Source organism: Chaetodon trifascialis, chromosome 16, assembly GCF_039877785.1.
Source record: "Chaetodon trifascialis isolate fChaTrf1 chromosome 16, fChaTrf1.hap1, whole genome shotgun sequence".
Lineage (NCBI taxonomy): Eukaryota > Metazoa > Chordata > Actinopteri > Chaetodontiformes > Chaetodontidae > Chaetodon > Chaetodon trifascialis.
Genome location: NC_092071.1, coordinates 23,937,907 through 23,962,298, shown reverse-complemented (window position 1 = coordinate 23,962,298; position 24,392 = coordinate 23,937,907). Strand labels below are relative to the sequence as shown.

Genomic DNA, 24,392 nt, shown 5'->3' with positions numbered 1-24,392 from the left:
ATTGGTTAGGGAAGATGACCTCAGTCAGACCACCATTCTACATGTTTTGGCTAGTAACAGATTAGAATGAAGAAAATTAAGTACATTAAATTGATGTAAGAGACCCTGCCTCAAGGAGGACAGCAGGAGTCTGTCGTCCTTTGCTCCCCACCCCCCAGCCACCCCTTCCATAGACTGCCCTCACCCCTTCTTGTCTGTCTCTGTTGAATTTAATCAGGATTTCAATAATGGATTGTTTTCAAAGAAGAGAGAAAAAGTGTTTTAGAAATGATACTGAGATTTGGTAATTGTTTATTTCAGCCTCTTGTATATTTTGATCTCCCTCTTGCCTCTCTCAGGAGCAGCCTCATCTGCCTTCATGGACCAGCCTCCTCTGCTATGGCTGGATGTCCCTCCAAATAGAGAGCACTTATTTAAATGGATGGGGGATTGAATGTATATGCAAATGTAGAAATGGAAATGCTTTTTGCTGATGAAAGAAACTGTGATATTCCATTGGATAACTTGTTAGGTAAATGCTGATTTTAGTCAAAGTCTGTCTCCCAAACACCACAACTTCAGATGTATTTCATAAGTTCTGTTGCTGCCATGAATAAATGTATTCAAACTTGATACACACTGGATTAGAGCACCATGAGGCACATTTCTTAAAATTCGCATGACAGGGGGATATATTGATAGAGAGACTGGTGAAATTCTAAAAAAGAGAAATGTTTGGGCTCTTCTAGCTAAATCTCCACAGCTTCCATTCCAATCCCCTCGATTCACTCTGGGCCTCTGGTAGTACCTACCTACCACACACACACAGTAGTCCCTACTGAGCTGTGCAGGACTGGATAAATACCATCCCTTCAGAGGCTCTGTGTTAGCAGAGTGCCTGCTGTGAGGCCCAACCACACTCCCACTGTTCTGGAGGAGCTTTAAGCGAAAGATCAGGTGTCCGGCCCTGAATGCTTGATTGAACTTAAATCTTTTGCATGTGCGCCATAACTCTCTGTGCAGCACTATGCTCTGTGTGGCTCAGACATGGCCAGCCAGTCAACTGCTCAAGGAATTTGAGTCACAGTGGTTCTCTGACCTCCTTGTTTTCACCTATTTCACTGAAAAAAGACCAAGCTATATACTCTAATACTTTTTTGACTTGACAGCATTGTGATTAGGACTCAAACACTAATATGATTTTTTTTTGTCAGTGACATTTAGTTATACAGTAGGCAAAGGATTCTCAAAATCAAATTCTCAAAAATGACCCCATACCATATATTACGAATTGCCTGCAACACTTTGCTGCAAGTTTTCTATTTTTTCTGTTGATCAGTACATTGCTCGTGACGCCGAATATACTGTGTAGCTGGAGACAGAGTTTCCACTGTCCAGTAATGACTGCCTTTTTAATGGAAAGACCTGTTGAGGTCCAACATGTTGAAATCTCTCTGGTCATAATGTCTGACTGTCTCTGATGTCCACCATTTCTCTTGCTCCTCTCCTGACATTTTACACATCTGCAAATACAGTATATTAACTAACTCTGTGAATTTAAGATTTTACTTTGGCCAAACTAGAGTGATTACTGGAACACCTCATTCAAACAGAAGTTTGAATAAGGTGTGTTTTACGATTAGAAGATTACTGTTTCTTAATTTCTGTAATGGAGTCTGGTGGCTTTGGTGAGAGCAATGTAACAGCTGTTTCACATTAAAGAAAAAGGATCTTACTGTTTGACAAAAAGGTCTCTCTCTATAGGGATCCTTCCTGTAATGTTGTCAGACAACAATCTGAGTATGTCCATGGCAAAAACAAGCACTTTTACTGGACATACATCGACACTGTGCAGATGCCTAGAGGGATTACATTGCAGCCCATTTCACAGCTGCTGGCTGAAGCACTCTCCCTCAATACTGGACCAATTTCAGAAATTGTTGTCCCCATAAATCACACAAAAACATGGGAAAATAGACACAGATAATATTTGACTGGAATTTCTCCCGTTTGTCCGGGACATTGAAATCTTCCAGGACACATTGGCCAACACCAATTTCTTCTCACGGAAATCCTGACTGGAGATCATTCACAGTGACCGGTCCCCAGATGAATGTGGTTTTAATTTGGCTATTGTTGACGTTTTTGTCATGGTGACCTTAACTGCTGGAGACAGTGTTGTATGTTGTTACTGGCAAGTTTACACATTAACGTTACGCTGGAGAATTTGCTATCAGCTCCTAAATAGCAGATACAGAGTGTGTCTAGTTTTCTCTAGTACAAAACTAGTATAAATGTAGTTAATATAGGTAGTAGTAAGAATATTTGAGTCAGAAATGATTATGGGCTAACTGTCTGAGCCTAGTCTAGTTTTCTCTAGTACAAAACTAGTATAAATGTAGTTAATATAGGTAGTAGTAAGAATATTTGAGTCAGAAATGATTATGGGCTAACTGTCTGAGCCTAGTCTACACTGGTTCTGTCCTGGCCCAGTCACAATAGATGTGTCAATTAATTGATTAGACTAAAAGTTATCATCATCAATCATTCCACACCTCTGAATAAAGAATTATTGAAGGAAAATCAGATTTTTCAGTAACATGTGTGGTAACCCCTTCAGTAGACTATCCTTAATAGGATAATTGGAATAGGAATGATGTACAAATGACTTGAACATGTTATGAATTAATATAATAATATATTGATATAATAATTTAATCTAATTCTTATACACTTACCTCTCGGCCATGATCATTGCAGAAATGTTTTTCATCCTCTTCATTTCTAGGGACTCCTGCACCCTTTCACCTTTAGCCGTTATGCTTGAGACTTTAGCTCAAAAAATTTGACAGCCGCCATTGACTTTCCCATCACTTTCTGTAACACATTGCACGACATATCATTATTTGCTGATGATATTTTGTTATATATAGAAATGCCCCAACTTCCATTCCCCAAGTCTTGGAAACAGTCGACTAAATTAGTGCTTTGTCGTGATTCAAAGCCAGCTGAGTTCAATTATTTCTACTTGCTCTCAACTCATATTTCCTTCCATCACACTATCTCACATTCCAGTGGTCCTTCAGATACGTGTGTGGATATCTTCTGTTCCCTGCACTCCACTACACTTCAAAACTTCCAGGGCATCTTAAGTACAGCCGAAATGGTCACTTTTCCCACAAGCACGGTGTAAATTTTAATTCCAATATGTTGCCCTTTTTCCACCCCCAGTGGTTTCAGGTACAAGATCCATGGTCTCAAAATTTACTTGGGCGGCCAAGCATCATTGCCTTAAACTGTCAACCCAGCAGGGTGTCTTTCATTTTACTGACCTGGCACACTGTAGACAAAGCTACTCACTCTTAGTCAATGTGGCACACCCAAAGTCCAATTTTCCATAATTTGGCTCCCCTTTTTCGTTTTGCCAGTGGAGCAATTGAGGTAACCATACTCTGTCTGACATCTGTATTGAGAAGGGTCTCAGATCATTGAGTGACTTGTTAATATAATTTGATTTACTTGGCTGTTCATTTTTCTTATACCTGCGACTTCAATCTATTTACATGTGGGCGCTCAGACAAAGGGCTTGGTCTCTAAACTCTATACCCCGTTACTATATTTTGAACCCTGAACTCCTCTTGTTGACCGCTCACTGGAAAAGAGATCTTAATCATCACAAGGTTGAGGTCAACTGGTTTACTGTCTGGGGTAACTTGCAAACCTATTCTCTTTAATTTTTTACACAGACTTTACCTCAATCCTAAATGTCACCTGATGAAACTGCCTGCTCCAATGTCATCTATGTACTCTTGGCCTCGTGTACTGGGATTTCTCTGTATTTTTTGTCTTTTCTCTTAGATTTACTGGGTGTTCATATGCCCTGTTGTCCCAGGCTGCTGATTTTGAAAGATATTTCATCAATGGATGTGTCAGCCTCCAAATATTACATTATATTAGCAGGTCTCACAGCAGTAAAATAAATAAAAAAATAAATAAAATAAATAAAACGTTCTTAAAATCCTCCTCATCCCGTAACCCATACACAATGGCTGATATTTTTTTCTGAACATACTTCACATGAAACAATCTAAACCAGCTAAAATACATGGGGCTAGAGGCAGGACTGTGCAGGCATGAGCAAATATACAATATATATATATATATAATATATACAAGAGAACATTATAACATAAGTGCACTGTGCTGAATTGTTGTAATTATACGAAAATTCTATGAATGCCTTTGTGATCTAATGTAGAACGTTTGCAGGATGGGAGGGAACTGGTCACTAAATGGGGAGGTTTTTTAAATAAACCTTTTTCAAATAAAAAATAACTGATAACAATAAAGAAAGAAACAAAAAAAAAAACCCAAGCCAGCAATGAATGTGTCCTACAACTATTGTGTAAGTATCCACAGCCTGATATATCGTCTTCCTCTGTGTCACTGAGCTTCATTGTTGTCCAGAATCTATTAAAAACATCAATGAGCCACACTGTTGCACTGGGTGACATGTTCCTTCATTACCATGAGTACACACTGTAGTTTGTTTTGACTCAATGGGACATACACTGCCCTGCTGCCACAATTTCTCATCAAATGTGTATTAATACACAGCTGAAAATAGTTCCTATTTCTTCCTGTTTGAGTAACATTTGTTAAAAGCTACAGTACCCAGCTGTTTTAGGAAATTACTCTGCCATTAAAAAAAGCAACAACTATAACATTACATTCTTCAGTAGGAACCAGTAGGCTTAGAGTTGAGTGTCAGAGACAGAGACGGGAAGTCATGGAGTACTGACAGACTAAGACATAGGTGGTTTTGGACTTTCCATGGGATTAATTGACAGTAGGAAAAATAGAGAAAAACACCACCTTAATCAGTTAAATGTACACTTGTGGTATGTGAAGCAGTTAACCACAGTCACTGTATCAGCACTGATACTCAGTGCAGTTGTGATTGTAGAGTGTTGTAGTTGGCCATATACTGCATCCCTGCTTGCATGACATCTTTTAAAATTTTTCTCTGATCATCTCCATGTTGTCATTTTTAATGTACTTTTCAGAGAAAATGATGACTTTTTCTCTTAAATGTTGTTATCTGTCAACAGACAGTGTGGAGAGTTGGATCCTGGGCCACAGAGCAGAGAACAACACTGAAAGCCGCTGAGTTGCTGTGGGCAAGCTAACTGTAAGTTGTCAGTTACCTTCCCATAATCCTCATAAATATAACCAGGTTGTATAAGCTTGTGCTTGTTTATACATGTCATTAACAAAGCTGTGTGCAATTTGCAAGTATATGTTTCATGAACGGAATGTTTATTCTGTCTTGATAGATTTTCAGTAACAACATATCTGGCAGAGCTAATCTGTTTCTTCAGAGGCCAGCACCAGTCTGTGATTTAATTTAAGAGCACACAATCAAATGTAATTCATGCTATAAACACGTTGGCATGCCAGAGTACACGGTTAATGATTACTCTGCTGCATTCACTCAAGCCGGTTGAAACCAAATGATCAGTTCAATCCCTTGAGCATATATTCTCGACATTTCTTCAACCCCTAAATGAGAATTTCGATTTCTGTGCTCAGTTCTTGCTGGAGCTTCAGTCTTTAGCTTTTTTAATGATTGATGATTCACTCTCCAACAAGCATTTATTTGCATCTTGGACCAAGATGAAAATGAATGTGAGGGGAATTTGGGATGTTGGTGCTGTTTACTGTCTGGATGATTTTATTTTATTTCTGACATTTCCAATTTAGTGGTATTCCACCACTTATTCTGTACAGAGTTTAGGTTTAGGTTGACTATTATTATGTTTTACACAAATGGTCTATTCCTGACGAATACTCGTAAGACCAGGTAATGAGCAAAACAGACTTCAAACACTGAACATATGTGTGCTTTTTTGTGGTCTCGACAAGAAGTAGAAGAAGAAAAATATAGTGGCAGAAAGGACTAGATGTAGTTGATCTGGTTGGACAAGGGGACGTTTGGTAATGCTGTCTTCTGGTTGTATGTAGCCTGGTATGTGCATAAAAGAAGCTAAAGCAGCACAAATTAGCTTGGAATGTTGGGCAAGTTGGTTATTCCATGAAACTTTGCCACTTTAAGCAATTAATAATAGAAAAGTTGTCTTAGCTCTAACATTATTTTTCAGGCAAGATAATTACGTGTTCATGTTGCAGCAGTGTTGATAACTACTAGTGTGTAGCAAGCTGTGATGACTTTAGCTACTGCAGCAGCTACTGTATCAGTGCTGTCACAATATGTGCTCTATTTAGAATTACAAAGCAAAAAAACATTATTTTCATGAGAAAAACAACTATTTTTAGTGATCACAATCAGTTATTATTACTATAACGGATGATTCGGATAAGAACACAGTTATATGGCCATTCGAAGGGTTAGATCATGCATAAGGAATTCTTTGCCAGATTTGTCTTTTTTGTTGTTGTTGCCACATCAACCTCCACGTTCCAGAGCCAATGACATTAGAAATTAGGTGGAAATTTGCATTTGAACATTACTGCCTGTCCCTATGGTTCAGATTTAAATATGCCAAAGGAGTTTAGTGTCCTCTACTCCCCCATGTTTGCAACTAATTGCAAATTGATTTAAAGAACTGAAAAGGTGGTGCTCATTGCTGCTGAATACAAAATTCTTCTTTTTTTTTTTTTTTTACAGTTGTATCTCAAGGCTCAATGAACAGCTCTTTTTTGCTCCTGTTTTTTCGCTTTTAATTTATATTTTCAAGATTGAAAGCTTGGTTCTCTTCATTACACAGAACTGCTATTAAAACTACTGGTGTTTGTGCTTTCATGGAACCATAATGCAAGTACCCTTAGCAGTTTATTTTTCTAAAGGCATTGGCCATATAGGGACTTGCCTAGGGTGCTACCTTCTGGTGGGCACTGGTCACCCTCAAAAGAAACGTCAAAAATAAAATAAATAACTAAATAATCGGCAATTGGTGCCCCTTCCACATAGGCTGCATTGAGGTAACAAACGAACAATGAAAGATAGAAACCCTTTCCACCTCTGTTCCTCACAAATTTTCATCTGCTCTACTCTGAAAGTCAGGGAAGGATTACCATCTGATGCTCATCACAGATGGCCCAAGTCCGTAATGTAAAAATTGCCAGAGACTGCTAAACTGACTGATTGATGCACATATGTCAAGAGCCATATATCTATTTTCACATTTTATTTTATAATGAATAGGTCCAAACCCTCAGGTGTGCATTGAAGCAAACACAGAAAAGAGGAGGAGGAAAAGAAAGCCCATAGAGGTGTAGCCACATTTCCCATCATGCCTCTTGCTGGACTGGGTAGTTTTTAAGTTTGTTGTTTTATATTCCAAAATGCATATGATACTTTTCTACTTCCTAGAACATAAGGCCAACAAATTAAGACTGTCATGGCAGATTATGAATTCACAATCAGGCGTCTATACTCATGCAGTTTGACATGCTAAATGACTTGTTGTGCAGCATCTGAGGTGCCCAGCAAAATATTTTTGTCTTGACATACCTAGTGTGACATCTTCCACAATGTGTTCCCTCCATTACATCTTTCAACATACCGCAGCAACATCATGTATAGGAAAATATGGAGCTAGCTATGCACTTGTACTTATGTAATGTCATTTTAAACATTTGTTACCTCAAGTTCTGTTTGAAGTATTGACAGCTTTGTTATCTTTTTTTCCCGCTACACAAGACCCCTAGCATCACAAAAAGACATGCCGTGATTGGTTAGGGTCATATGTGTAGTATTGCCAGTCACCAGACCAAGATGTGGCAAGAGTTCATGGCACTGTGATTGTTTGGTCTGACATGGTGACCATCGTCAAAGACAAAAATATCACGTAGTCTGATAATGGCATAAGTTAGTGTGAAAAGTAAACACTAAAGCTGTCGTAACTGCTAATTAGTTTGTAACAAAATCGGCTAATAAATTTGGTTGCACCACAGTTACTTGGTGCATAACCTAACTAGTTTGGGCATGAAGCCCTAACTAAGGCAAGTGGCCAATCAGCGATCAAAAATCAAAGAAGAGTTCCATTATCATGGTTACTGGGCGTATTAGCCCAGAACTGCTGTTCAAAAGTGCCAGTGAGGCCATGAAATTTATAATGGTGCACTTTGAGAACATTCTGGCAATAAATAGCATTGATACCTCAGAGAAGCCCACAAGTAGAGTCAATACTACTAGTCAATTGGTCAAAGGGTTGGCTGAGGGTCGTGAGGGAGAATTCAAAATAGAGGTAGACAACATGTAAAGCCTTTGCAGCTGCCGAAGATTCGTGTCTCAGTTTTCATGCTGAAGCTGCTGAAGGATGAACTACAGAACCTGCAGTGCAGAGAAATAACACCAGTAGAATGCATCAGACTGACAGACAGGGCAGTTGAAGACCCTTGACAAAAGGCATTGAAGTGCAGTCACTTCCCATTACCAACCATTGAGGATATACTTCAATGGACTTGTCCAAAGACTTGTACAAAGCTAAAGTGTTTACATTGTTTGATGTCAAAAGCAGTTTCAGGCTATAAGATGAGTCCAGCTACTAGGTGACGTTCTCTATTCCACTGGCATGGTACCAATGGCTGAGATATGTCTGGCTCCTGAGATCTTTCAGTGAAAGCTCACACATGCGTTGGAGGATGTGCCTGTTCTGTACATTACTGCAGATGATGTGCTGATCATAGGGCAAGATGAGACACAAGAGAGCAGCTGAATGTGATCATGATGAAAGGCTGAGATTGTTTCTGAGCCAATACATACAAAAGAAGATTGAACCAAATGCAGACAAGCTCAAACTGAGACAAAAGGAGGTCATGTATATAGATTACCAGGCCAAGTTTTGCCCACATCTCTCTGAACACTGTGAGGTGTTGAGGCAGTAACACAAAGATTGTGAGTGGAAGTGGACAGCACAACATGAGGATGCATTCCTTAAACTAAAAGAGACAATTGCAAATGCCCGAGTGTAAAAGTAGTATAACCATTTGCCAGCAGAGCACTTACACAAACAGAGTGAGGCTATGGCCAAAGAGAAATATACATCTTAATTATGGTTAGGCATGGAAAAGTTCCACCAGTACACCTTACTGTTCAAGAGACCACGGCGAAGAAGCCACTCCTAAATACACCCAAAAAACTTCAACAAATGATGCTGCACATTCAGAAGTATGATCTTGATGTATTGTTCATACTAGGTGAAGACATGTTGCTAGCGGTTAACTTGACCAGAGCCTATCTCCCTGAATGTTGATCCTGTGACTCAGTGGCACTCAAATAGAGACTGTTCATATGGTACAACACTGACCAATCTCTGAGGACAGACTCAACCCAATCCATTCTGCAACAGAAGACGAAAAATTTCTCATCTAAATGATGCATCAGGGATGGCCAAAGGACAAGATGATCTGGACTCAAGCTGTACTGCTCATTCCAGGAGTAGCCGGGCCATCATGATGGAATATTGTGAATGTGCTGTTATCCCTGATGATTCACTGAGGAGACTGATCACTCACGCTTTACACTCCTCTCATCTTGGTGTGGAAGGATGCCTATGGAGTGCTAGAGAGTGTGTCTATTGGCAGAGTATGAACAACCAGATCAGGACATATGTAGCCAAATGGGACATCTGCAGGTCAGTGGACAATGAACAACAAAACGAAACACTACTCCCACATAAATGAAAAACAGACCATAGGCAAAGATGAGATGATCTATTCTCACTTGACAGCAAGAACAACCTCATCTATTATTACTAATATTCAAATGTTTGGGATATATATACAAAGTCTATGAGGGTGATTAAAAAAATACTTAAACCTCGTTTTGCTTGCCAGCCTGATAGACAAGAGAACAGACAACAGATCATAATCCACATCCCAAAAATTTCAGAGATTCAGATGATTATGGGAATTCCAGACCTCATCACCAGCACCAACACATTCTCACTCCTGAACTCATACGGTCACTCTGACTAAACCTCAAGCATCAGTTTTGTATTTGCAGGCCTACCTGGCGAAGTAGGCAATCATAAATATGCATCGTTCAATTAGCAACCTTTGGTTAGACTTTAAAAATAAAGTTTACTGAGAACAATAATTACCATGCGTTGTATGTTGTTGATTAGCTTTAGGCACCAAAATTACTTGGTTAGGTTTTGGAACCAACACTACTTGGTTATGTTTAGGAAATGATCATGGACTGGGTAAAAAATGTTGTGTTGAAAGTAAAAGAGAAGTCATTGTTCACTTTTGGCTTCACACAGGAGACAAACCCCTGCCTCCTGGGTGAAGGTCTTGTTGCTTGACCCATCCAACCTTCTCCATTCATAGACTTTTCTCTGTCTTTACATTACTTCACTTGATGTGTTAGGAATCAGAAACCCCTTTACCATACAAAAAGTATGGTAAAGGGGTACCCAGCAAGAGGTCCTGTCCAAGCATCCTTATATGACAAATAGGGAGTGAGAATGGACTGGCAAAGGTGAATCTGTCGTAAAGGCAGTGAAGATAATCATGCTCTGAGCCACAGGTGCTGGACAGGACCCTTATCTTGCGCTTGTAGACCACCGCTTTCCAGCTGTCCGGGAACCAGTCCAGCTCAGAGACTACTCAGCTGCCATACTAGAACACTATTGCCCACAAAAGCAAGACTTCTGCAGCCAAAAGTCGGATGTGCACAGCAGCAACTGAAAACAAACGTCAGTGTGCCAACTATGACAGATCAGCCAGAGACCTAGACACTGACACCCAGTGACTGTGTGAGTACAGCCACTTGAGCCCGGCACTGTCTGAAGAATAGTCACAGTTTGAAAGCTGATTGATGCTAGGTTCAGTGAAGTCCAGTTAGACTCTGGTGGTGTCCTTAGGAGGAATCAGAGACACCTCAAATGGGATCAAGGAATGGGCCACAATGAGCTCACTGACACAGAGACTGTTGACCTTAGCCAGAGACTGATCTCTGAGAGACGCAAAACCACAAAGACTGGGGACAGTGACACATCAGTTACCATCCGATTTGCTCTTACAGTTGTGCTACAAGGATTTTGTGACTTGTAAAAGAAAAAAAAAAGTGGCACTAATTGACTCTGGGGGAAAAGAAAAAGTTCAGAAAAAGAGTTGAAAAGTTTTCTGAAATGTTGATACATGCACATTGTGCTAGTGTTTGTTGAACTGTGAGCTGTACAGGTACATACTACCTGAAAGAAGAAAATAACACTTTTGTTCTCAGAAGCTGTATATATGTCTTAAAATTAGGATTATTGTTGTATTGCTTTTAAGAAGAGATTTTAAGTTGCTATCAATATGATGCAAGTGGGACATTGGGTTCTCAAAAGAGAAAAGATGTAACAATAGGAATTATTATTTAGGTACATGTTGAACCTGTTTTTTGGTTGCACCTGGAGAGACAGACAACAAATATGTAATGAGAACACTAATGTTGAGTAAACAAAAGTTACCCAGTTGGGTGTAACTAAAGAATTCTGCATGCTACATATTTATAAAAGACTGCAGTATTGATAAACTCTGTCATTAGTTTCTTTTATACATTTTAATACTTTTGTGTAATTTATTATCACACTGCAGCTTCCCTGCTCTCTGTGTCTAGGCTGAACTCAACATACACCTACACAGAAACACACACATGGAGTGAAGTCAGCAAACAGGAAATTCTACTAACTTTTCATTGAGCAGATTCTACAAGCAAGTCAGTGCATTCACGAGGCTTTTATGAGTCACTGCATTCTGTAAATGCATTGTGGCAACAACTCAGCAATACATGGACATTCAAAAGAGAAAGTGCTTTTGAATACTAGTATTTTCCAAAGCCAGTACTCCAGTACTTTAACTCAAGCTAAAATTTGACTGAACAGCTTTCACTTGTAATAAAGTAATATTTGACTACAAATACTTATACTTTGATACAAATAATGGAGTTGTATACTTTGTCTATAATTGGCTGCTAGTAACTAAGACTTGAGCTGGAACCCAAGGCCACCCGGGTCCAAATTATACTCAGTCTAATCAGGTCCATGTAGCGTCTCATATTTCTGTGAGTCTTGAGTGTGTGTTTCTTGTATGTCTAACACCTGGAAGATTTGGAGCACACTTCCCTCCATGAGCACTTCATGATCACAGCAGGAGAAAAATGTGTTTTATGTTGGAGCATCATGCTTCTGTCAGTTTCTTGGTTGTGTCTGACCATTCTTATGTCGCTTTCAGAATGGGTCTCTTTGTCAAAAAAGAAGAAAAGAAAAGAAAAGAAAAGAAAAGAAAAGAAAAGAAAAGAAAAGAAAAGAAAAGAAAAAAGCCAAAGTATTTCAGTACATTTTTCCCAGTTCCATTTTGAATCAAATTCAAATTTTTTGAAACCAGAAACTGTGGATTTTTTTTCTTATCAAGGGTATCTCTAAAGTGACTCTGTGGAGGGATGGGTGTTACATGTTCACTTTTGACACAGCTCAGTGTCCTTATGAACATATAGAATATAGAAATGTAGAATTCATATTGGTCTGGATTGTTTGCCTCAGTTTACACCCAGTGCTAACATTTAGTCGTAATGTAGGAAGTACGTTGTCTGTTATGTAGTGAACTTGAAAGTATGAATTTGGAAAGTGGGGTGGTGGATAGGTGTGTTGTGCATCCGACTTTTACGAGTTCACATCTCATCACAGACCTGCAGTGAACTTTGCTGTTTAAATAACTAAATAACTGTGATCTTTCCCTCAGCTTTATCGAGTGTTTCAGTTGACTAATCTTTGCCATTGTTTACTTGCCATAACCACAATCTTTCCTTAATCTTAACTATGGCTCCAATGCAGATACTGTAAAATGTGTTGAAAACAAATGTTGGCAGTGGGTGTTAAAATACATTGGTGCTGAGCGTAATTGAAGGTTTTGCAGAATCGGCCATTGACGTTCTTTTCTAGTGACAGGGTTGTTCCACAACCACAGCATTTTCCCTGTTGGCTCTCACGTTCAAACTTACTTGCTATCCTCTGTAATTCTATTACTCTTCTAACATCAACCACTTAATATAAAGTGTTGTTTTGGTCAACTTCTTGTTTTTGAAAATATGCCTCTAAATCCTAATTAGCCTTTGCAGTCAAATTCTGTAAATGCCCTTGTATTGGGAAGAGGCCCCAGACAAAATAACAGCTAGGACAATAGGGGATCTGTACCCACATGGCAGCCTCTAGCTGATTGCTAGAGGAGGTGCGGTTATACTAAGCCATTTGTCTCTTCCTACACACAGGCCAGACTAATCGCACAACCAGTCTCCATGTCCTCTCAGCCCCTAAGTGTTCCCCACTACTGCCCTCCCTCTCCCCACCCAAAACCTCCAGCATGATTCCCCACTAAGGATTGTTTTACGCTTAATTTTGTTAGACTTAATGAGATTTCACTAATTAAATCTCCTCCTGGTTGGAGAACCGCCCCCCCCTTACATTACCACCCCCCCCCCCCCCCCACACACACACACACCCCACACACACACACACACACACACACACACACACACACACACACACACACACACACACACACACACACACACACACACACTTACAATCACACCAGCCCATGGAGTGATTGCTTGTAGAGCTATTTTAGACAAATAAACTTTTTCATGAAGAACAGGGACAGTGGGTTGCACAAGGACAGGCCTGTGTTACACTGTGGATTTCCAATTTCGCGCCAAGATGCTCTGCTGCACTTGTGATAGCCAATAGGTTTTCAAATCAGATTTGGTGTATAAGGGCAGGAAGTAGTTGTCGAGTACATTGGGATGTCTTTGCATCATAAAGATGAGGTGCTGCAGAGCATGTCAGTAGAGGCTAGTAAACAGAGTAATGGTTAAATTCCTTGTATCATTGTCAATTTTGTCATATTTCTGAAAGATTTTCTCTTTATATGGGTTAGCATATTGTGTCATGTCTTGAACTCCAGAAACTCTTGGAAATGTAGGGTTTCCTCCAAAATAATGACAACTTATTCTAAACTTCTTATACTGTAGTGCTGTTAGCCATAATTTTAGTCATATATTGTAGCACGTCAGCCAAAGCTCAAAAGCAAATCCAAGTGATGGGACTTCACTCACAAAACACACAAAACACACAAACATGTTCCAAATATATGCCCCTAATAATATTCCCTGCATTAGCTGTATGGCAGTGCTAAAAGGGAAGTGCTGAAGGGTGGGCCCATTTCAGTTCAAGCAGTGAGGCCTTGGAGGTCATTGTTGACAGCAGCCGCTTGCCTTGCTATTGTGGATGACCCTCTGGGACTCACACCAACTATTGTGGGAGCTAGCCTCCCGTTTCCCGTTTGAGCCCTGGACACCCAGTGCCAGCTCTGCGGTTCTTCTGCCAAAAAGGCCATTACACCCCTCACCCCTTCTCCCTTCCATGCCCCTGTGTCCATTGTTTCTCCCCCATCCTCTGCCTCATTTATGTAAGCACACATACACGCACAGACACCCCGTCCAGCCTCAGAAGAACCTGTGCTGTGGCCCTCGGGTGGGCCAGTGGGCAGTGTGCCCGTTTCAGATGGGAGTGCTTCTTTGATGAAGGCCCATGCTGATCAGGTTTCTGCCACCTGTCATTCAGCTTAGGAGGCAGGAAAGGGGGCAAAAGTGGTTGTGGGCGGTAAGAGTGAAGAGGCGGGTTGGAGTGGCGGGGGGAGAGTTAACAGGAGAGATGCCATGGCAATCTGGCACCAAGCCTGCAGCCTGCTGTTGTTTCAGTATAGCCTCCCAGACTTCTCATGTAGTCCTTTTAGTTCATATAGTGGCGAGTTCCTCATTTGATCTAATTTTAAAGTATGCCACTTTCCCACATCATCATATTTTTACCTAAATATAATAAGCATCATAATATTATTCCACATGACATGTCATTCACTAAATAGCGTTACATAGAGGGCAAGTGAGTGTAGTGTACTTCATGGCCTCACAGACCAACCATTTTTCAGTGAGTAATGGATGTCACTAAAGAAAAGGAATTCATGTAAGTCATAGTCTACATTTCTAATTGTTGTGTGTTACATTGTATTTAGTGCAGATGAAGGCCAAAAGTATGTGTCAGATTTTCTAAACTTCATTTCTCTTGAGTCACATCACATCTTTTTCAGACACATTTTTAAAATCTATGTATATAGGATTTTATTACTTTATTTATTGGCTTCATATCCACCCTAGAAAGCACTCAGAAAGCACATACATACCTTTGAAACATTTTTAATCTGCATTTTGGTTAAACATATGACCTCTAACCACGAAGACAGATTGATTCTTAAGAATCTATGAAGAATCAGGTTACTAATTTTTATCCTGATATCCTGCTAACACACAAACAAATTGGACTGAAAACATAACCTCCTTGGCAGGATAATGAAACAACAGAACCTGCTGCAATTCACCACAGTACTTCATCTCACAAACACAGCACGTTATTACAGATTGGATGCTAGTGGAATGCTGGCAGTAAAGTGTTTTGGGCCTCATTTAGCCTCGCTCATGGAGAGAAATTCATTTACCTTTCCTCCTGAGTTAGAGTAGCAGGTTCTTCAGTTGTGATTTTAGCCCTACCAAGCTTATGTGCTCAGTCTGTGAGATTTTAGTTAAATCAAGCCATCTGGAAATGCATATTAATCATAAGTATTTTCTAACTTTTTGAAACTGAGCTAGCTGTAACTGTTACATAATGTTGAAAATACTGTATCTGCTATAGCCATAGCATTTTAGGTCATATCCTGAGCAGATATGAAATGTGCAAGCTTGCATTTTAAATTGAACAATGGCCGGCAGCTGTCGAACTCCTTAAGCTTCTTCTCCCTCAGTAAATATCACACCATCTTTAGCGAAGAATTCGTCAGATTTTAAGGCCTGCAGTCTGGCCTTCGTTTTCTGGGCCAATGAACTTATTTTAGGCTCTGTTTTGGCTACATGATGGAAAATCTACATTTATTCAAAGAAAACTATAAGGCAAACTGGCATGCACTGACCTACTCTGACCTCTCTAGTCTGTTACATGAATTTGGGGTCATGCTAAACCCCACATTATCATCTTCACTGTGTGGCCGCACACTTCCCTCCATCACACTTGCTACCTCTATGCTTAACCAGCATCCTCCAATCCATCCATATCCATTTCTCCTTCACTCAGGCTCTTTACCCTACCAACCCTAATTGTAATTATGTTGATTTAACTTAGACACATGCGGCTCCCTACCCACCATCTGAATGGAAGCTTATTAGTTTGAATATTTTTTTATATTTATTTATTCCCATTTCTCAGGGTCCCTGTCGGCATTTCCAATTACTCTTGTCGTGCGGCTGTAATTGCCTCCATGCTAATGGCCGCCAGACAATCGTGCTAAATGAGGTGAGGCCGAGAGGCTAGGAGCCCGACTTCATTAAGAGCTAATGGGATTTTATAAGGGGGACTGAAGACCCAGCTCATCAAAAAGAGGGAGATGGAAGGAAAACAAAACAGATGGAGGGGGAGAGCCAAATCACCACTATTCTAACTTAGCCTGCTCCTTTTCCTGGCACTCTGATACAAAAAGACAGGTTTGTCTTCCTCTAGAAGACTACTAGCTAATTATAGAGAGAGACACACTGAAAGACTCAATGGTGACTTACAGTGGAAAAATAGACACACTGATACTGTCCAGTTGAACATGAAAAGCAGCTATTTTTGTGTGTCTCATGCTCTTGGAAGCTGTCTCAAAGCAACTGTTCTATTTTTTTTTTTTGGCAAAGTAACAGCAATAGATATGTATAAATTATATATTTAAGAAGTGAGTGGACAGTCCATTCCAAGTCCTCCCACATTTTTCACACTTCATTTTAGACACAGAGAGACTTAGATTGGTGCAAACATGGATGAATGTGAAAACATGGCTTAAACACAACAGGATGTTATGAGACCAAGGCGATAATACATATTGTGAATCTGCATATGAGTTGAAGGCTAACCAATGGCATCAAATGCCCAGTGTATCATAGAATGATTTTTCTGTTATTATCTGTTATTGTTGTCACCAGATGATAAATTCTGCTCTAATTATAATGAAAATATTTTTTCTTTTTGATAAAGTTGTTACAATCAGATATGAACCCAAAGAATGCCAGACAAGAGTGCCTGCAGTTGGAAGAAAATGAAAACTTTTTCATAAATAAATATATTTTGGTATTTCTCTTGAATTTCACATGTAGCAGAGCAAACCAGAATTCACACTTACAAGCATTTCATTGCATGCGTGCTTAAAATACTACTATACTATGTCTGCATGTTGTTACCTTGCCCAGTACAGTCATGTTAACAAAGTTCTCCATTCAGACCACTAAACCAACCCTTCACAGAAGTAATGATCCCTTACTGATCTGTCTGCCCTTGAAATGCATTGAAAGGTGGCCATCCATCTTGGTGAAATGGCTCCGTTCCCCATTGGAATATAGTTACATTGTGCACTTTGCAGCTGCAAGATCAGTTGCCCTATACTTTCATTCGCCGCGCCACCTTAAAGCTGACACGGTTTATCTGCCGTTGGTTTCAGCTCAATGGCCTTTTTGGCTCCTGCAGACGAGGGGCCTGCCAAATTCTATTACACGCTGAATAAACCAACGTGTTCACCTATGAGAAGCAAGCATTATAGAGTCAGTGGGGTAACAGATACTGTAGAGTGGGTGTACTACTACTACAACCCTGACTTTTTCCCTGGCTGTTATGTATCTGCTAGTTTGTTTATAGGTGCATGGAGAGAACTATTGGTTATCAAGCTATAACATTACTGGAAAATATTTCTGGACTTTTTGCACCATTGGCAAGACAATTTTAAGCTGGTGGTTGTGTATATCACACAACCTACATCTACTACTTTAAGTTTCACTGTATCAAAAGTATATCTGAATGTTACAGAAAAATGTCAAAATCCTCCTTTAACTTAACTAGCCCTTAGTCAATTCAAATGTTTAAGGCCTGCATAGCTACTTCTTCTCAATGAGATCAAATGGGACATAATTATCTCTTCTGGGGGACAACATGCCAATATGAATCACAGAGTCGGTATCAAGGGAAATTCAGTGATATAAACAACTAGGAAACATCGTACGGCCTGTCCGGACACACAGTGGAAATTAGGCCAATTATCCACAGGCTGTATCTCCTGTGGGCAGTGAGCAGAGGTAAAACGATTGTCATTTGATGCGATGAGGGTCCAGTCTGATGTTATGATTATCTTAAAAAAAAAAAGAATTATACATCAGAAGTAAAAGACAGAGCAATTTATTTAAAGCTATACATGCCCAAACTACCACAAATGTCTGCCGTGGCTTTTGCAAAGTTGTTTCATTTACTTGTCTGTATTTTGCTGTCAAAATGCCATTGAATTACCATGTAATGAAAATGCAACTATGCATAAAATTAGACAGCATCATTGCTGTCAACCAGAGAGGACGAGGTCCAACCAAACCAATCAACATTTCTGTAAGGAAGTAGGGATATATGAAAATAAAATATGTGTTAAAAAACTAATAATAGTACAAGTTATTCTACTAATAAAGTACAATCAGTAGGAATATAAAGCAAGACTTAAACAGCCAAGCTTAAAGTATTTCTAAATATGTGTCAATCAAAACTGAGGGCCACAGCTCTCTATAATATAATACTGATAATAAAACAAAGGATTTCTTAAATATCGGTGTTCCTTCTTTAATACTGCAGTCTAAAAGCTCCATTTTCAGCTGAGCTACGATGTTACGTTAAATGTGGTCAAGTTAAGCGGATAAAGCTAACACAGGAAACAACCCTAACATGATTGTGTACACAGAAGAAATGAAAGCAGCCCATTACCCGATCAGGAGCTGAAAGCATACTGACATACAGGCTAAACTCTGTCAGGTCTTTTTTTCATTGTACCAAATCTCCAGTTCTTTTCCACAGACTTTTCTGATGAATCTACTAACTAAGACAGATGTCTCTAATCATTTGGGCTGCGGGGTGTTTTTGTCCCCAAAATGCTGTCCAGGCTGCACTGATGGTGGGATGATGGTTGTGGTTTAAGGCTTGGGCCTGGTAGGAACAGCTGTCCTACAGCTGCCATCTCTTCTGCTTTTGGGGGGAGGGTGGGGGGTTGAAAAACAGTCCCAAACCTCCTGGGTCAGAGCCCTGGTATGGCGGTCTCCCTGGCAACTGGAGCTGAGACTGTGGTGGTGTGTGTGTGTCTGTGTACAGTATATTTGTGTGTGTCCATGAGCGAACAATCTGGCCAGTGAGAAGCAGAGTACTGGGGGTTAAGGGTATGGAGTCAGTCCTGACTTTATCTCTATTTCTTTCAATTCAGGGAATATTGGCATTGACTGTTTTGCTGAGATAATATGGTACATCGCCAAAGCAGTGCACAATGTGTAACCCTCCACAAACAACCACATTCAAACCAAAATGATACAATTTATTCTGTCTTTCCTGCTTTTTCTCGAACTACTCTCTAAGCTCAACACAGCAAGGCATGATGTAGAGAGGGGGGGAAAAAGGGAAAAGGAGAAGAGGGGGAGGGAGATCAGTGAAAAGAAGAGAATGTGAGTTTAGGAAGAAAGAAGAGAGCAATGTTGAGAATGAGAATGGGAGATGGAGAGGAGAGGAGAGGAGAGGAGAGGAGAGGAGAGGAGAAGAGAGGAGAGGAGAAGAGAGGAGAGGAGAGGGAGGGCTCTGGAGATGGAAAAGCAGGCAGGACAGGGGATGAAAAGGAGAGGGAAAGTGGATATGTGGAGATATTTGGCTTTGGCCCCATCAAAATAGCGGTTGTCATGCTTACTCAACCCTCCTTCCTCTCTCCCTGTCCCACACATACGCACACCCTCTCTCTCTTTCACCTTCAGACCCCAAACCTCTCAGATAGTCTCATCAAATGCAGTGCTTATTAGAAAAATGTTTTGCTACCATTAAGAACCAGTAAGTTCTCTCACAGGAGCTATATACAATTACTTTTTAAGAAGTAAAAATGATTTCTTCCTGTACTTACTAAAATGTCATGTTTTTACAGTGACTTGAAAATATATTAACTTTTACGCAAATGCATCACCAGGTCATTCTAAAGTTCTAAAGTTTTAAATGTTGTTATTGTTTTCTTTCTTTCTTTTTTTTTTTTTTTTTACTTTGATTTATATCCAAGCTGCCTTTGCCTACTCTTTCCAGTCAATGTATTGATACAGTAGTTACTCAATGCTGGCAATTATCTTATACAGTGTATTCTCACATTTAAACTTCAAATTATAGCGCCCACCAACCTTCTGTGCAAACACATTTGATGAAACAGCCTCAGTTTGTGTTGTCTTTAGTGAGAAATGCTGTACAGTCTATTACAATAAGCTCACAAGACAAAAGCACAGTAACAGGTGTTAGCTGTGACACATGAGCAGTTACTGTGTATTGGCTGATCAAGGTGTCAGAGGAGTGTGTGTTTGTGTGTGTGAATGTGAATGTTTATGTTCATGAAGCAGGGCAGCAGCATATAGTTCGATGTAAACTGAATTTAAATTTGCGTCCATGTTTTTTATAAAGGACAATGAGTTATAAAACTATTTGGAATGTAACACATTTTACACCTAAAGCAGCTCTGTGCTCATATTTAGATGTAAAATTATGCACATTAATTAATTCCACATGAACTTTATTGCACTTAATGGTAATTTTTAACCTCCTCTGGAATAATATTGTGGGATAATGCCTATAATGCTGTGATATTTCTGATGCTAGATAAACTGTATTATAGGATTGTTTTTTTCTCATGCCAGATTCAAACCTAATCTGAGCTTTTGTCCAAATGTGACATTATTGATAACAAAGATATTGAATATGAATCCCATTTTTTCAGATAAATGGCAAAATACTGTAAATCCTGCCATGTGGTGATAATGCCCATGTTGGATGAATAACCAGCAGACAAATCATTTGGATTGGCAGTGATTTTTCAAAATACAAGCCTTGTGACAGAAAAAAATAAAGGACCAAACTTTTTCATTCTCAACTAGATTGGCTGAGCTTTCAATACAAGGAACATCAGCACTCAACAGCCTAACATGAATGTTATATGCAATGTGAAACATTGGTAATATTTCCAGCGAGATAAAACATACACAATGAAAAATACTTGACTGAGAAATGTGTTTTTCTTACAGTTATGATGGTTAAGCTGTGCAGAGTGATGCATTTGACACAAGACTGTTTTCACATTCACCTGCTGAAGGGGGAAAGTGTCTCTGTGGTCCTGGACGCATCTACAGGATTTGTGACATGGGTAGAACAGTTTTCAACCAGTTTAGAAACCAAGTGTGATGTGGAAACGTGAATCCTCTAGTACACAAACACTAAGAATGGCCTTTTGAAGTTGGAGACATCTGTGTTTTGTATGTTTTTCATTGAGGGAAAAGGAATAGATGTCATTTTAAGAATGCTGAACAGTAATAGGACTCTTTTGTGGAAAAATATTGGACACAAATTATTATTCAAAGAGTATTTTACATGTCTTGGAGAGGGATTTAAAATAATTTTAATGTGCAGTGTATTTCAAACTGAAAATTACAATATTTTTTCCCAATTGAGTTACCAACTTGGAAACCAAACTAACTGATAAATAAACAAATGAATCACAATTTTTTTTTGGTAGTGTTGAAATAATAGTGGGTAACCTATAATCCACTGGTTAATGATTCAAAATTTAGAGCAAATATTTAATGATACTATTAATGTCTGGTTCTGCCTCTCCTCTGAAATGTTAAATACCTTAGATTCATCTTCAAATGGATTTTCTCAGATGACTTGATGCTTTGAGGATTATTTTGCTGTAATTTTGTGCCAAAGTAGAAACAAAAATCATGTTACGATATAGGCTGAATGTTCTGCATGATTTCATGTCTTTGCGGCAGTAGATGGTCTCTGCTTCCACCCAGGCCAGCAGATGCATGAGTGGAAACATGACATAAAAAACACACGGACAAATCTTTAAATGTGATGCATTCTTCCCCATCGTTACAAATGGGCCAGTTTTTGCCGCCTGATGACAGGAAAACACCAAACACAGAGGGGCTGGACATTGTTTCCATAGAAACAGACCTCATGCGAAAAGGTCACTGTCAAAGGTTTTTCTGAGAAAAAGGCTGAAGGATTATAGGAGGGGGGAGTCAGACAAGAACAAAAAAAAGCAGTTTTATTATCCATTTTTATACCCCCCCCCCACGAATATTCTAACAATGATAAAAATGTATGATTTAAATAGCGCAATTACATGGCTGCGAATGGTGAGAGCCCCCTCTCTTTTTTATTATTATTTCTTTATTCTCTTTTGAAGTTGGGAATTGAAAAGGGAGAGTGGTCGACAGCCTGCGCGATGTCTGAGCTTTGTGTTTCGGTGTAGATATGTCGCCTGCCTGCCCCCTCAATCACTGGCAGTTCCTTCCTCTCTCCCCTCCCTCTCAAGTCGTTTTAATTAAGTCAGTCTCACTGGCATGGTAGGCAAAGATAATTGGAGAGGGTTTTTGGATGCCATTTACTCTAAATGGCGCCTGTTTCTTCCCATTCTCTCGCCTTTTCTCCTCTCCGACAGCTTCTCCCACCACCCCTCCCCTTCCGCTCCTCATCTCCTGGCAAGGAGTTACCTATCTTCCCTTTCCTTCCCTTTTTCTCTGCTTCCATCTTATATTCAAACGTGAAATATGGATTAACTTCTTCTGTGTGGCTGAGGGGACGACTTCCTGTGAATTGCAAATTTTGGCCAACACTGCAATTTATTTGAAATGGCAAATCAGGCAAAGCAATTTACTGGAAATGAGGAGGTTCTTTGAACTTTCCTCCTTTGAAAAAGTTTGTGTTTTCTCATTGCATGGGGAGCATCTGCTGAAAAAAAAAATCTTATAGAAACGTTTGTTCCATCCTTTAATGAAAAAGTGAAATTCTGAGAAACAAGATGTGCTTTGATTTGCATCTTTATTTGTGTGAATGAAGTGTTGGTGAATGCTTTGGAAATCTCAATGCATTGAAGAAATTGCATGTTATCAATGAAGTTCAGAGTAGTATTGATCTTACAATTACAATTAGTCATTTGGCAGACAGTTTTATTCAAAGCGACGTACATATGACACACATCAATGGCGCAGCATCGGGGGCAGTTTTGGGGTTCAGTATCTTGGCCAAGGATTCTTCGGCATGTGGACTGTTGAGGCCAAGGATCCAACCTCCTGATTGGCAGACCACTCTACCTCCTGAGCCACAGCCGACCAGATCTTCTCTTGTTACTTCCAAAAGTCAGGAGTTGTTACTTAAAACCAAGTCAATTTGTGTTTACTGATTACAAACAAGGCACTTCAACACTCTAGCTCTAAAGACACTTATAATATGTAGGGTTCCATTGTAGGAATGTACACCACATTAAGTATATCAAGTACCCAATGCATGATTGATAGGCCAAACTATACACAGTGAAAGGTGGAAGTACATATGTCCATACTAATCCATGTTAGCAGCACCACCAGTGCTTCAGTGGTCCACACTGTATGTCAACCGTGTGGGATTTTTCAGTGTGTGTGAGTGTTAAGTGTCCATGTGGGGCTCCCTCCATCAATCAGGTAGGGCCAGGCCCTGCCGCTGAAAGGGGGCTACAGTGGGCCACCCATCCAGTCAGTCGCTCTGGGGAGATCCAATGTCCTTAGTGCCTTAATGCGCTCCAGATGTCCCTTCAGCCGAGAGAGAGAGAGGGAGAGAGAGAGAATGTAAGACGTTAGTAGCTCAAGGCAGACCTCTATCTGGCTAACAGACTGTAGCTGTGGTTTGTCAAATGTTCTCCTCAGGGGGTTGTTGTTGATGCACCTGCAGTTTTGTGTTTTTGATAGTTGAAGAGAGTTATTTCCTCATTTAAAACATGCTGAACAGCATTTGGTTTTGTCTGTCATATAAGTGTGTGTACATCTTTGTGTATTCCATGCAGACTGTGGCTTTGTTTTCTCTGCCTCTGTCTTCCTCTCCCTCCTAACTACACTGGGAGTAACTACACTCAAGGAAAAATAAAACAAAAACATTGTTTTGAGCAGTAAACTTCTATTTACTACTTAGCTCTCGTAGAATAAAACAATACCAGTCATTCTGTCAACAATTAATCACATATGTGAGGTAGATGTATTTACTTCAAGAAACTCGAGCTCAATGCGCCATCTAAAGGCTGAAACAAGTAGAAGCCATGAATGTTAAAAGTCTTCTGTCCTCAGGGATGATTGTCCTGAGTCATGTCGTTAGAGCAAGAGAAAAATCATGTGCTCAGTATTTACTTGAAGTGGTCTGCCATTTTTTTTGTCCGGTTTTACCTATTCTCTTCCGGTCACTATTGCTGGCTGTAGA

The 24,392-nt window shown here is 39.8% G+C and overlaps 1 protein-coding gene across 2 annotated transcripts in view; it reads left to right on the top strand.

Moving 5' to 3' along the window:
* Positions 1-24,392, top strand: part of LOC139344282 (homeobox protein PKNOX2-like) — a 102,690-nt gene that overhangs the window by 21,030 nt on the left and 57,268 nt on the right. The window contains exon 2 of one of the 2 annotated variants that reach the window (XM_070982326.1): positions 5,091-5,170. The gene's annotated coding sequence lies outside the window, so the exon portion shown is untranslated. The remainder of the gene's footprint in view (positions 1-5,090; positions 5,171-24,392) is intronic. The other variant, XM_070982325.1, reaches the window with a different exon arrangement.